Source organism: Mustela nigripes, chromosome 2 (assembly GCF_022355385.1).
Source record: "Mustela nigripes isolate SB6536 chromosome 2, MUSNIG.SB6536, whole genome shotgun sequence".
Classification (NCBI taxonomy): Eukaryota; Metazoa; Chordata; class Mammalia; order Carnivora; family Mustelidae; genus Mustela; species Mustela nigripes.
The window spans coordinates 110,499,866-110,511,076 of record NC_081558.1 but is presented as its reverse complement, the minus strand read 5'-3'; the positions used below and the strand labels follow the sequence as shown (position 1 = coordinate 110,511,076).

The following is an 11,211-nucleotide window of genomic DNA, read 5'->3' as shown; positions in this document are numbered from 1 at the left end:
TAATTACTGCTCTGTTATTGTTTATTACTTATGTTTCTGCAAAGTACAAGTTGTACTTGCAATCCAAGACTGGCCCATCAAATTGCCTCATCTGTCAAAAATCCAGCTATAAACTTGGGAAGGAAGTTAAAAAAAAAGAAAGAAAAAGAAACAAACAGGCTTTTGAGCAGCCACAATGGATGGCCAAAGCCCAACCCCAAAGCCATGCACTGGGTGATGGTGGGAGAGCTGAGAAGCTCTCAGTCCCAGCCCTGGAAGACTTCAGTGAGCTGGAGCCAGCTGGGACCCCAGAGCTGCTCTGAGCCTAGCTCATCAGGGGTTTCTGGAAGGGATTCAGGGGATGCTTATAGGAAGAAAAAAAGAGGAAGTACAGATGAGCTTTGCAGTTTCTAGAACATCACCAAGCATCTGCTCTCCCTGGGGTGCACAGTTTCCTGTGTGCCTCTCCCTGGGTCTCTGCCCTGCTCTCTTTGTGGGCCAGCTTCCTCTCTTTCTACAATGCCCCGTGGCCCCATCACTTGATCTTGTGCTTGACGTTCATTTCTTCTAGCACCCCTACTACTCTCCCTTGAAGCTCAAGGCTCCACCACTAGCTGATTGTAGTCTTTCTTCACAGTTGCAATTTTGAAAGTATCCGGTCCAGCTCCCTTATTTAGATGAGTTGCTTTTAAGTCCGAGTTCCACCCTTTGTCCATCAGGGGAGGCCCCACGTGTGAGTATGGGTTGGGTAGCAGGGAGACAGGTAGAATGATTTGCCTATTTGAGTAATATGGGAGCTCTGCAAGCCATCTGCTAAAGGATTTAAAAAGCATAAATGGAACCTCGCATTCTCTCGGTGGTCTGCAGGTTGCTGTGGCTGGAGTGTAAGGTGCCTGGGGTGGAGTGGCAGGGGTGCTGATCAGCTGGGAAGGGGCATGAGGCTTGGCTTCCTAGTGTCTTTGCCTAGGTCACAGGGCCACGGAAATCCATGAAGTCTGTTTAGACAGATTATGTGGTGAACTATTCATGTCTCACCGGAGGTTTGGCCTGGAGCCAAAGGAGGGATGAGGAAGCCTAGCTAGAGAGAGATGGAGAGGAGGGGCCTCTCTTCTCTTACAGGGACAGGTGCATCAGCAGCTCCTAGTACCCCAGCCCTGGGAGTGCCTTGCTCCCAGGCACTGTTTCCTTGCTCCTCTTCCCTGGGGAAGGCTGGTTATGGGCAGGTTCCCAGGTGGTCACCAGCCCAGCTGCATTTCCTCTAGAGATCTCTTCCCCGCCTGCCCCAGTCACTGCACCATGACTGTGGTGCCTGGTGTTTTGTAGGCATCAACCATAGACAGCAAAGCACCCAAAAGATGCTAGTGACTTTTTATTTTCTCGCATACCTGATGCCTCTGTCCTTGGCTCTGCTCGCCCCGAATCGTTGCAAGACCTTGACATTTCCATACCCTCAGTGGCTCGCTTCATCTTCGCTTTCATCTGGTGGGACTTCCTCTTAGTGTCTGCACCCTCATGGCCGCACTGTTGTTTCTCATGACATCCCAGGGTCTCTTCCTCCTAGACACCACACTTGTGTGTTACTTCTCCTCTCTGTTCCGCACGGCTTTCTCACCTTTCCCCCTTCCAGTTCCTTCCTGCGCATCCCCTGCCCAAGCTTGATTAGGGAGAGCTCGTTTAATCATCATCAGGGCTTACACTTGGGCTGACCTGAACGTGAACAGGACAAGTGTGCTGAATGTGCTGGCACCGGCTGCTCATTTGCACTGAATGTTACACTCATGGTGAAGGAGGATTTGGGGGAGGGAGGGGCCGGGTGGAGGGGAGGGAAAGGATACCAGGTCCCGGCACCTCCCGCCAGTGTCCGGAGGGGTTTATAATGCACCCAAATCCTGGAGGCAGCAGGCCAAGGCTGAGACATTTGGAAACTCCTTGACTGGGTCTTAAGGAAATAACCATGGATTTCCCCGAAGATTTAGTCTTAAGGACTATTTGTAATTACCAAAAAAACATTGGTGACGGCCCAGAGGTGGGGTGACAGTTCTGGTCTGGCCACGGAGGGGCAGGTTCCATGACCCCTGCGAAAGGTCGCTGACGACATGGTGCTCAGGCTTACTTCGCTTTAGTGCATCTTGGTAAAAACTTCAGATCACCAAAGAAAACCAGGAAGGGTGTGTTATCTGTGGTTATCTTGGAGAGAGAAGAATAGGTATTTTTTTTCCTTCTGTTGACTTAACTTGAGTTTCTGACATTTCTAGATTGTTCATCAATTTCTTTGACACTTGGAAGACTAACAGTCACTTTCAAAATGAATGGCCTCCACCCAGACAGCTATAACAATAATCGGGGTTGAAAACTCAGTTTCCATTAAAAAATGCTCTCAAAGTAAATCAGGACTCAAATTCACATTTGTAACATTACACACACTGTGCTGTCGGTCAAAGGGAGATGGGGCAAGGGTGCAGTATTTGTTGATTGAAATCAGCTATCCATAAGCCATATCTAAACATGAAACTTGGGGCCAGAACTGTAGTTTTCTTTTCTTTCTTTTCTTAGTAAGAACAGCAAGTAGCAGAGGATTAAGGGGCCATGGTAGAGTTTGCTTTGCTTCACCTACAGCTCACGGAAATGGCTCAGCCCCAGAAGGGGTAGGTCTGGGCCAACACATGGGCGGCTTGAGCCCTGGAAAAGCGGCTGGCTCTTTTCAGGTGGGGCTGTCCTTCTGGAAGGGGCTCCCAAGTGTCACGAGTGACCAGGGCGGGGTGTGGGAGGAGGAAGGTTGCTAACCCTTCTGCATGTAGTAACATTCGTGCTTCTGGAACTCTGTCTGCAACTTTTCTTTATGTGTCTGTGGTTGTTTTTTTTTGTTTGTTTTTTCCCTCTGCAGGCAAGGTAGAGCCAGCTGTGTGGAGCTTTGAGGCCAGCAGCCCAGAGAGAAGCAGTGAAATCCTGGAGCCCAGCTGAAATGAACTGGCCTCCTTGAGCGGGCCCCAGCCCCTATGCCAGGCCAGGCCTCTGTCCCAGCACTGAGGTAAGACCACCGGAATCCCAGGTTGGGGGCAAAGAGGGTAGAAGGCCTTTTCTTCTGAGGAAACCTCTTCCTCTAAGGCTCAAGGGAAAAGGAGCAGTTGTTTCTGGTACAGTCCAACCGTCAGCTTCCACCTCTGCCAGTTGGGGGGCAAGGTCATCTGATGGCTGAAGAGACTTTGATTTTTCAGAGCACGGCTCATTGACTCTTTTTTTTTCTTTTAAATATATATATTTTAAAATTAACATATAATGTGTTATTTACCCCAGGGGAACAGGTCTGTGAATCGTCATGCTTACACACTTCATAGCACTCACCATAGCACATCCCCTCGCCCGTGTCCATAACCCCACCACCCTCTCCCTATCCCATTCCCCAGGCCCGCACACACAACCCTCAGTTTGTTTCATGAGATTAAGAGTCTTGGCTCATGGACTCTTAACAGGGAGTTGTAGTTTTTTCGATTGCTGGTGAAATTGGAACTCCAAAGGGAGGATGAATTTGCCTTCCAGGTAAGACTGCACCAGATTCAGGTGAACGGCTAAACTTGGGTGCACCTGCTCTGTTCTCCCAGGGAATTTGGGCTCTTAGGAAACTCTCTCTTTCTTTCTCATGCCCAAGGGAGAGAGAATGACAAATGATGTGGGGAGGTGATTGCAGAGCATTCCACTCAGCTCACTAAAAAATGACTCATTACTCAGGTATGTTCTGATTGCAAAGGTACTATGTGCTCATAAGATATTTGGGAAAATAACAAACGTGGAAGAAAATGAAACATGGCTGAGACCCAACCCCTCTAACAGTCCTTCAGGTAGGTTTCATGATGGCTCCTCTTTCAGCCCCCATAGCACATCTACTCCTCCTGGCAGGAGGCAGAGATGAGGCAGAAAGAACACTCAACTAGGAGCCAGGGGAATTGGCTTCTAGTCCGAAGGCTCTCAGAGAGCTGATTTTTAAATATTCAGGAATTTTGCAAACTGCTTGTTAAACATTGTTGACAGCCGGAAATTGGCCATGGTGGGGAAGTTTTACAGCATGGAAATTAGCTAGTGCTACAAACCAGGGCCTTTTGGTTTCGGAGAATCACATTTCCAGCTTGCTGTACCACCAACAGGCCGGGAGGCATGAAGCAAGTGCTTCCCTGCCCCGTACACCCTTCTCGCTCCTCTCCTGTGCCTCTCCATGAGCACTGGTTGCATGGATGAACAGGAGAGTTCTGGTCTTCTTATCCCCAAAGACAGTTTCGAGGCTCCCTGCTCATGGGAGGGGGTTTAGTTGTTTGGTAAACCTTTGGTTTATCAGTGGAGAGAAGTCAGCTGCTCCTCCCCCCCCCCCCCCCCCCGCCGCCAACTTGGCCCTCACTTCTTGGGAAATCTGTGAATTACTGACGCCCTTTTATAAGGGCAGATAAAAACTCTCCTTTTACTGACAGACATCTGGGGCATATTTCCTTCCTGGAAAAATCAAGGAGTTGGTCAAAGAAGTGTGAAAAGGAAGCCCCAGTGCTGCTAGATGTGAGAGCCAGGACTGAAATTAGAGCTTTTGACTCTTAAACTCCACTGGGGGGGGGGGGGGGGGGGGGGGGGGGATAGAGGGGAGAGGAAAAGAAGGACCCCTTCCTGCCAAATGTGAAATGTAAACAAAAGCCTCTTTCTTCAGGGTCCTGCTGTGGGCAGATGGGAGCTAATTAAATTAGCATAATGAAGTCTCAGCCTCTGCCCTTCTCCCTCTACTTTCAGAGACTTTGGGCTCCCTATGTCCCCCCACCCCCCACCAACCCCTTCTTGTATCCGAGAGGAGGGGATGGCGAGAAGGTGGAGGCATCAGTAAATACCAGTTCACCTTGTAGAATTGTAGTTGAGAAAGATTATGAAGGGGAAAGAACTAGAGGGGCCGTTTGGTCCCATACCCTCGTTTTAAGAAGCCAGGTCACACAGCTGGTGACTGTTGGAGGCTGAGGGGGAAGGCAGGAGCTCCTGAGAGGCAGAGAACGAGGCTGGTGGAATGGAGATTGCTCAGGAAGCCTCCCAGTCACTGAGCCCTTGTATGTGACCAGCAAGGGGACAGGGTGGCCGGTCACCGGGGCCAGCCCTGCCTCCACCATTCTCAGATCCTTGTAGCTGCGGCCACAGCCCCAGCTCCTTCATGCAGCGGGCCCCCTGGTGTGTTTGGAATTAAGACCCCTTCCTCATCAGGGATTTGCTTTTCCAGGTCAGTGAAACCAGCTGGGCAGATCTAATTCTGAGGGCTTTTAGGTGTATGAGGAAGGGCAGGGAAGGGTAGGCAAAGCTTAGTCATGGCTCTAGGCACTGTGCTTTGTGCTCTGTTCAGGATCTCACTGAACGACTTTGCAATGACCTAACAGGGTAGGTTTTTATATTCTCAGGAGGCAGAGGTGGAAATGGAGTCTCTCGCACAGGTGAAGAGACTTGACCGAGACTGCAGAGCCCACAAGCGACAGAGATGTAAGCTGAGCCGGGCTGTTACTCCACAGCTTCTCAGAATTAGTGGGTGCTCCTCACAGCAAGTTGGCGCTTACATGGGCAGCGGTTCCCAAATGCAGTTCCAATAAGCAGTGTCCCTTCCCTTGGGGTACGCCCTTCCATCTCTGCCGCTCTGTGAACAGGTGTGGGGGAGTGCGTGGAGCTTCACAAAAGGCCACACTGTTCCTCTCAGACACGGAGGGCTCTTCAGTCTACACTAAGATAGCGTCAGAGCTGGGAGTAACCATAGAGTTCTGTAGCATAGTTCCCTCACTCAGGTGATACCTTGGGAGGTGAGCTGGGGTGCTGCTGACCGCAGGTCTCTGAATCATCTGGAAGCAGAGGCCCTCTCAAGGGAACATGTCGACGTGGATCTGTTTGGTTTTCCTCCCTGTTTGGATAAGTGATTATTCCTCTGGCAAGAGGGATTTAATTCAGCTTCCTAGATACTGTGTACCCAGCCACATATCCTGGCCTGTTGGGGCAAAAGAGAGTTTGGCTCGGCCTTGAGTGTACAGGTATGACAAGGGACAGGGGAGGAGCGCTCCTACATCGTGACTATATATGACATATATGAGCTCATAGTCCTACATCACCTCCAAGAATTCTAACGGCCTTTCTGACTGTTTAGACCCCTAAAAACAGAATTTTCTGTGCTTACCCTGCTAATGAGGGAACAAAGCAGCAAATGGTGGGCCAGGGTCTTTGGAAGATTGTTGCAGAGGAGGTAGGGCTGGGGGGAGGAGGCAGAGTGGCAGAGGGAGAGATTTGGGTTGGCACTAAGTGGGGCAGGTGTCTTTGTGGAGCTGGGATTGACGGGGAAGCAGCACGGACAGTTTCCTAGATAATCAAGAATCCTTTTCCTCTCTGGCACCCATCAACTTTAGGAGGAGGAATCGCTCACTTCAGGGGGGCACTTGGAATGTGAATCAGGGCTGAAAGAGGTCCTTGGAAAGCTGGTCAGTTGGCCTTCATATCTTCCATCTGAGGAAAAGGAGGCCCAGAAAGGGGAAGGGCCTCATCTAGGACATGAGTGGAACCGGAGTCTGCTCTCCTGAGTGTCTGGCCAGGGTCCTTCCCACCAAGCTGCTCTAGCTGCACAGGGAAGGATGTTCCCAGGGGCAGGTCCAGCCCTCTTCCTGCCTTGGCCTGTCTGGCCCCAAACCCGTGTGGGGCTGGGTTTGGACGTTGGAGGAATCTGTGGCAATGGCAATCCAGTAGGGAGAGGGTGACCTCTCAGTGAGGCCACAGATCCCTGCAGGTCTATGATGCCAGCCCTTCACCCTCCTCTGTTCACATCCTAGACGTCTTGTGGAGCCACGGGGTATCATTCTGGCTTCTCACTGGAAGTTCACCATTGTTGGAAGACCTCCCAATACAGAGAAAAGTGCCCCAGCTTTGAGGACATTTGAACTGAGTTTGAGCCCCGCTTGACCATCGTTGCACGACTACCTGGCCTTTCTGACTGTTTCCACACCCGTAAAATGGGGGCTGAAATACCCCCACCTTGAGTGAAGATTAATAATTGTTTATGTAATGCTCTTCCCACAAGTAGATGCCTGGTGAATCGTCCCCATTATTTTTTTCTCATACAGTTCCATTGAGGTCTAATTGACAGACACCATATTGAAACCTTTACAGCTTGATGAGTTCGGACATATGTATACAGTCGTGAAATTCTCCCTAGAGCCAAGTTAATGGACATAGCCGTTTCCCCGAAGTCTCCTCCTTCACCTTACCCTTCCTCCTCCCATCCTGCCTCCCATTCCCAGACAAAGCCTGATCTACGTTCTATCACTATAGTTAGGTCTGCATTTTCTAGGACTTTATGTAAAAGCACAATATAGCACATGCTTTTCTTACTTTCAGCATAATTTTTTAAAGTTTTTATTATTTTAAAAAAAGTTTTTATTGAAATTCCAGTGGTTAACCTAAAATGTAATATTAATTTCAGGTATACAATACAGTGATTCAACACTTCCGTACATGACCTGGTACTCATCACAAGCACGCTCTTTAATTATTTGACATTCATCCATGTTGTGTGTATAAATAGTTCATTATTTTATTGGTGAATAACACCCTACTATAAGGAAATAACACTATCTGGTTATCCATTTATTTATTAACAGACAGTTGGGTTGTTACCAATTTTTGGCTATTAAAATAAAGCCAATGTGAGCATTTGTGAAAAAATTTTTTGTGAGGGCCTATGAATTCTATTCCCTGCCTCAACACCCAAGAGTACAATACTTGGGTCCTATGGTGGGTGTGTGTTTCACATTTTAAGAAGCTGCTCGATATTCTAGAGTGGTTGTACCATTTTACATTGCCCCAGCACTCCATAAGGGTTTCAGTTGCTCCATTTCCTTGCCAACACTTGGTATGGTCAGTCTTGTGAATTTTTTAGCTATTTTAATAGGTCTGTGGTGGTATTTTGTAATTTTATTTGCATTTCCTTAAAGAAATGCTCATTTAAAAAAATTTGTCTTCTTATGATTGAGTTGGGTTCTTTATATATTCTACAAATAAGTCCTTTATCGGAGAAATTTGAAAATACATTTTCCAATTCCGAGGCTTGCGTGTGGTGAGGGATAATGGCACATAAAGTCTTAATTATAATTCAGTTGAGAAAGTATGTATAGGGAAGTACAAAGAAAGATAGTCTTTAAAAAAAGGATTTATTTATTTGAGAGAGAGACAGAGAGAACGCGTGCATGAGAAATCTCACAGGGCGGCAGGCAGAGGGGAGAGAATCCCAGGCAGACTCGGCATGGAGCCGGATGCTGAACTCAATCTCACAACCATGAGATCACAACCTGAGCCAAAACCAAGAAGTGGATGCTCACCCAACTGTGCCACCCAGGCATGCCCCCGAAGATCAGTCATCTTAGCACAGGACGTCAGGGGAGCTTCTAGGAGGTGATGGTGTAGGCCAACTGGGTTGTAAAAGAATGAAGAGTTAGCTAGGTGGAGGGAGGGCCATCTGGGTTGAAGTTTGTCTATGCAGAGGCATGGCAGTATGAAATATCTTGCTGCATGTGAAATTATATGTAATCTAATCGGAGGATTCTGATTTTGGAGAAGGATGTGGGCTGTAATCCCAGCTGCCCTGCTGATAGCCTATGCACCTCTTTTTTATTGTGTTTTATTTTGAAACCATTGTAAGTTCACTGGAGCTTGCAAAGATAGCACAGAGACGTCCATGCATAGGTCATTCAGTTTGTTTCAAGGGCTTCTTCTTACATAATTAGAGTATAATAGCAAAACCAGGAATGTGAGGTTGGTACAACGTGTGTATGTTTCTATGTCATTTTCTCACATGTGTGGATTAGCAGAGCCACTATTACAATCTGGAGATAGACTCTACCATCACCAGAAAGATCTCCCTCCTGCCACACTCTCATTGTCACACCGCTGCGGCCCCTCCCCTCTGGGTTGCATCTCTGTGATTTTGGCATTTTGAGAATGTTCTGTCCATAGAGACCTACAACATGCAGCCTTCTGAGACTGGCTTGCTTTCAGTCATCATCACACACTTCCGGTCCATCCAGGTGGTTGGATGTATCAATAGTTTGCTCTTTTTTTTGTGACTGAGTGGTGTTTCATGGGATGGATGTACTAATTTCACTATTGACCTTTCTTGAAGGACGTTGTGGTCATTTCCGGGTTTTGGCTATTACAAATAAAACCGCTCGGAACAATTTTGTACAGGTTTTTGCGTAGATGTAAATTTTTGTTTTTCCAGGATAAATGCCCAGCTGTGCAACTGCTGAGTTGTGTGGTGAGCGTAGTTTTAATTTTTTATGAAACTGCCAAATTATTTTTTAGAGCGGCTGTACCATTTAACATTCTGACCAGAAGTGGGAGTGGGAGAGACCCACTTTGCCTACCTCCTTGCCAGCTCCGGGTAGGATCATATTTTCATGTTAGCTGTTCCGATACGAGGGCAGTGGTGTCTCATTGCCATCTTAATTTGCATTCGTCTGATCACTGGTTGTGTGACTCTTTATGCACCTTCCCCTCTGGCTATACGAATCTGGACCCCGTCCTTTTAGAGAAACAAGAGGAGCTCATGCTGATAACCCCCATCCCTCATTTCTGGAGCTACCCTGAAGTCTGACTTTTTTGTCCTTTGACCCAGTTAGCAATTCCAGGAGATTTTCTTCATTGTTCTGGGTGGCTCCAGGAAAGTGGTATTTTCTAGAGCTGTGTATTTTTCCAGGGAAGGTTTTTTTTTTCCTTTACCACAGATGAGCAAACGACCTGTGAGTGTTGATTTTTTATTTATTTATTACTTTTTTTTTTACTGTGCTCTGAGGTAAGTTCTCTCTCCCCATCCTGTCCTTCCCTGATACCAGTATGCCAACATGTGTATTTATTGGCAGCAGAGATATATAAAAACCTCTGGAATTAGGCCAGGGTGGCTATTTTCTCAGTGTTTGCAGGCCTGAAATGCCAAGGGAATCTGCCATGGCCTCAGGCCTTCCCTGTGATCAGCATTTCACGTTCCTTCACTCACAAATGGGGAGGCAGCTTTAATGTGCTGGGGGAAATGGGCATGTCGCTAACAATTCCATAGCATTTATTCTGTGCCAGGCACCAAGTGCTTTCTACATAGGCGCTCATTTAAGGCCCACAGCAGCCCTGAGTTAAGTGCTATGAATACCCGACTTGACGAATGAGGAAACTAGGATCTACGAGGTCTCATAGCGAGTACGTGGTAAGTTGGGACTTGAACCCAGATGGTTTGGCACCCAAGCCTATCGTTGTTGTCACTGTACTGTACCATACTGCGAGGACAGGTGGCACCTTGTGTGGAATGCACATTACTGTTGGAAGCTGCGGGTCTCAGGATCTTCCCTTGGGAACAGGGTGGGGGAGAGGAGGGCATGCTCTGGGTGTCCTCTGGGCTGTCAGCCCTTGGTGATGGGCAGTGGGAAAAAGAATCGCTAGCAAGTGCTTTCCCAGGGGTAAAGGGGCGTTCTTAGAGGCCTGCCCTGGACAGGGCTGCTGTCCAGGTGTGAGTGAGGCTCGGGCCCTGCGCCACAGTCTTGTGAAGACACGATTCTGTTCCATGATCCTGCTGTGCACCCAGGCCTGGCTCATGCACACTGTGGGCAGAGGTTAGGAGGAGGATGACGTGGAGGCCCTGACCTTGGGCAAAGCACCCACTTCACTGGCCCCCAGACTCTCAACCATCAGTCTGAGCACTGATAACCTTGAGCAGGCTCTGAAGGGACTCCCCTCCCCAGAGATGACTGAGAAGGATCTTGGCCTTTCCAGCCTGACCGATCTGGGTTCTGGTTGCAAAACCTCTGTTTCCACCTGTAAACAGGACAATAACCATATCTAGTGTCTAGATTGTAGACACTACAATTCACTCTGTTGTGAATTGCCCTAAAGAATGTTGGTTCCCTCTTCTTCTCTCCATGGGGCCCTTTCCAATCTTAAATATGCAGCTTCATGGTGGTACTGCCCTGAAAGAAAATGCGTGTGTGTCCCTTGTCCTAATTCAGTTGGCGAAGAGTGTCCATTCACTTGGTCAGTCAGCTCAGTTGGCTCTTTCGTGACCCTCTACCATGTGCTTACTTCTGTAATAGGCCTTGGGAACCCAAGGTGAACTCACGTAGCATATGGGCTACACAGAGAGACAAATATTAGTTAAATAAAAGCCTAGCTGAGTGTGACATCATGAACTGTGGAGTTTCTGTGGAGGAGGCT

At 48.1% G+C, this 11,211-nt stretch overlaps 1 protein-coding gene across 2 annotated transcripts in view; it reads left to right on the top strand.

Moving 5' to 3' along the window:
• The first annotated feature begins 2,983 nt into the window (after positions 1-2,983).
• The window catches only part of ST6GAL1 (ST6 beta-galactoside alpha-2,6-sialyltransferase 1), a 91,904-nt gene continuing 83,676 nt past the window's right edge, over positions 2,984-11,211 (top strand). For both annotated transcript variants that reach the window (XM_059391312.1, XM_059391314.1), the window contains exon 1: positions 2,984-3,007. The gene's annotated coding sequence lies outside the window, so the exon portion shown is untranslated. The remainder of the gene's footprint in view (positions 3,008-11,211) is intronic.